Below are 3916 nucleotides of genomic sequence, written 5' to 3'. Positions count from 1 at the left end.
TGTTCATCCAAAGCATTTGGAGAGCCTCAACATCGTTCAAGTGTAGATTTAGTTCAAATTAGCTAGGCTCTCTTGATCACGGGCCAACATAGGCATGTACGTGAGACCAGGAAAAGCAGCGCGCCTAATAGATCTCTTGTGAAGCAACATGATCCCGACCTGAATGACAACTACTAGTATGGTTGCCTGATGTATTAGAGCTATCATGTCGACCTAATGAATCGGATCTACCATCAGTATTGTCTAAATCGACACGGCACATGCTAAGTCCAAAGAGAAGGGGAGAGGGAGGAGACTTGTTTAACTCTAGTATGGCGGACGAGGGAGTACGAAGCCGGCCCGAGAGAGGGAGGGTAGATCCACGTCTCAGCCCCCGCATGTCATCGTAGTCCGGAGTTGGAGTTGGAGAAATCATTCGGGAGGGAAGATATGCGTCCCAGCCACCTGCCGCCGCCATATATGGGTGGCGAAAGAGAAAATATGGAATTTTTGTGAGGGTTCGAAGTAGAGAGGTGAACCACATAAAAAGGTAAAAAGGTAAAGGTATACGCATGGCACGAAACTTGGCGGGCATTATTTTTCCGACCCTTGGCGGCCGCAGATACCGCACGCTTGCTCATACCGCTTTTGCATAGCCGCGCCACGACTCAACAGAAACTGATGATTCAGCTGTTGTTGTTGGACCTCCTTGAGTGATGCTTTGCGCATCGTTATGTGCGAGAGAGACCTTACACCACCAATCAATGTGTTTAGAGGTCATGCAGTCATGCAAGGGTACCAAACGGGTCGAGAACCAACATGTGGTTGGATGGTTAGGAGGGCAGTGACACCCCAGCCCACCAGAGTTCAAACACCACATTTAACACTTTGGTGTCTTATGAAGAGGGAATATACTTTCAGTGGGAGGCGACTTTCGTGTCGACAATGATGCGCGGGTGGTGACTTTGTCAATCTCAAAACCGCTAGATTCATCAACTTGGTCTCTCAAAGGTGCACATAGGGGTAGGGACGGTAGGGTGTACGTGCGTGCATTCATAAGAGTGAGTGTATGCGCATGTGGTGACTTTGACAATCTCAAGACCGTTAGATTATCATTTTCATCGACTCGGTCTCTCGAAGGTGCTGTAGAGGTAGAGACATATGATGTACATGTGTGCGTTCCTAAGAGTGAGTGTATGTGGGTATTTATGACCGGTTGTATTATGTTTGTTAAAAATTTTTTTGGGTCCGTGAACGTGTGTGTTCTTTGGCTCTCGACTCTCCTTCGCTGTCCATTGTCACGTTAAATCAAGAAATAAACAAACGGATACCACGTGACTAAAATTAAATAATTAGCGTGTTAATTTGTACATTTTAATCCTAAGTTATGATCAGCGAATCAGGCGGCCGCACGTCGCTGTGTTACGCCGCCGAGCTGTGTTCGCGCGTGGGCGAGCGCTGCAGCGACATCCTCGTCGCCGGGCGTCTCCCGCAGCAGCGCCTCGTAGTCCTGCACCGACGCCTCCCACCGTCCCAGGCGATCGTTGCACGCCGCCCTGCGCAGCCGAGCCTTGCCGTAGGAGGGGCGCGCGCCGAGAGCGGCGTCACAGTCGCGGAGCGCGGCCGCCCACTCCCCGAGCTTACACCGGCACGCCGCACGGTTGCACAGCAGCGTCGCGTTCCCGGGGTGCTCGCGCAGCCCGTCCTCGTACGCCGAGCACGCCTCGCGGAGCTTGCCGGCCTTGAACAGCGCGTTGCCCCTGCTCCGCGCCGATGCCACCGCCTGCGCCTGCCGCGCCGCGCCGGCGGCCTCCCTGCTTCCCGGGCTCACCCGCACCGCCTCGTCGGATGCCGCCACCGCCGCCTCCAGCCTTCCCATGGCCGTGTCGACGAGAGCGCGCGTGGCCAGCACGAGGCCACAGCTGCCGGCGCCGAAAATCTCCACGTGCCGGTCCGTCTCCTCCTCCGTGCAGACGCCGTTCTTGCCGAGGACGGCGTCCGCTTCCTCTGGCCTTTGCAGGGACAGGAAGGCCTCGGCCTGGTAGCACGCCAGCTTGGGGGACGCGTCTGCGCCGGCGGAAACGGCGGCCTGGACGTCCCTGAGGAGGCTCTTCCAGCTGCCGCGCCGCCGCGACTCGTCGCACTTGGCGACGAGCGCCTGCACGGCGTGCGCCCGCGACATGTCCTCCGGGCTCGCGTCGTGTGCCGCCAGCCTGTACTGCTTCGCGGCGCGGTCGCCGTGGCCCGTCCGGAGGTAGAGGGTGCCGAGCCGGTGGTGCGCGCGGCCGAAGGAGGGGTCCACCCTGAGTGCCTCCCGGCAGTCGGCGATGGCGTCCAGGATGCGGCCCTGCGCCATCAGCGCCGCCGCCTTGTTGCTCCAGTACGCCGGCTTGCTGGGGTCGACGGCGATGGCCCTCTCGTAGTAGTCCACGGCGTCCACGTAGTTGCCGGCCATGTACTCGTCGTTACCCTTCTTCTTGAGCTCCTCCGGGTCCTCGCGCACCGACAGCGCGCGGCACAGCACCGCCTCTCTCTGCTTCGGCTTCGGTTTGGGCCTCGGCTTAGGACTGTCGTTGTTTTTGGAGGTGGTTTGCAGCTTGATCTCGTCCGCGGTCATGGGCAGGAAGTCAAGCACGTCATTGCGATTGGGTGTGGCGGCTCCCGGCGCCCGGAGGTTGCCCAGGCTGCCGTAGAGCATGACGTTCCCCGACGACGCGCGCACCAGCGCCGGAGATGATGCACCGCCATTGTTGTTGCTGGGATGATTGCTCTGCCGGTGCTGGCGATGTTGATGGTGGAGATGATTGCTCTGCTGCTGCCGGTGGTTGTTATAGAGAGGATGAGAGCCGGCGGCTGCCTTGGGCTTTGGGGGCACAGCGTCGACGGTGGTGATGGCCGGGGCAGAAGAGGAGCGGAGAGAGTTGCTGCCCCGACGACGGAAGAGGTGGCCAAGGCCGCAGCCGGAGCTCTTGCCGCCTGCGTCGTCGTCGTCCAGCCCCATACGGGATGCGACACGCCGCCGGCGGGAGCTAGCTAGCTAATACATGCTGCATGCCGGTGCCATTGTCTACCATTCATAATTGTTTCTGGCGAGAGGCAAGGAGCAAAACGCGGAGGTTGCACATTTGTTTCCACCTCTCCCTATTTTTAGACTCGACGAGCGTGTCTCAAACCTCTTCATTCTTCATCAGAAACAAATGAGCACACAAACAAACAAACAAAAATTCAAAACGACGACTCCAATCCTTTATTCTTGTATTCTCCTGTGCATTTAGCCCAGCCATTTGCAAACAAAGCATATCTATGTACTGTATTTTACATGATAAGATGAATTTTTTTCTCTTTTATAAGGTGTCATTTGCAATGCCATTTTGAACTTTTTAAACAGAACGCTCGAAGTAAGCCCGGTTTTAAATTAACGAAGCCTATCAACCGGCTAGGAGAATTGCAACACGCACCTTCTGAGTTATTGGCTACATGGTAGCCGCGTATCAAACAACACATGACTACAAAAAGGAAACGAAACAAGCAAATGCCATTGCTTGAATCCATCGAGAGGTCCACGTCTTCTGTTGCTCGAGGGTGGCATCGATAAGCTCCAAATCAACAAACTTCACTCCCACCTCAGCTGATGCCACCGGGATCCCAAAGCACGGACAAGAGCTACACATAATGCAAAAGTCTAAAGATAGGGTCTTCAGAGGAAGCCTCCAAGGAGGAGAACCGCAGCGGAGAACATTGTCGTCGTCGTGGCACGAACAAGGTCGTGCATGGCTTTCGCCCGGGCACCAAAACACCATCCCTAGGTCTCAAACGTGTCACCGACCATCGGCATAGAGAACAAACCACCGGCGTCACCCATGGCACGACCCGATGAAGACAACCCCCATAGGTTCTCCGACGGCCTCCCAAACAAGGGAAAACTCCATATCTAAGT

Source organism: Lolium rigidum, chromosome 3 (assembly GCF_022539505.1).
Source record: "Lolium rigidum isolate FL_2022 chromosome 3, APGP_CSIRO_Lrig_0.1, whole genome shotgun sequence".
NCBI classification, from domain to species: Eukaryota; Viridiplantae; Streptophyta; class Magnoliopsida; order Poales; family Poaceae; genus Lolium; species Lolium rigidum.
This window is presented reverse-complemented; position numbering follows the sequence as displayed.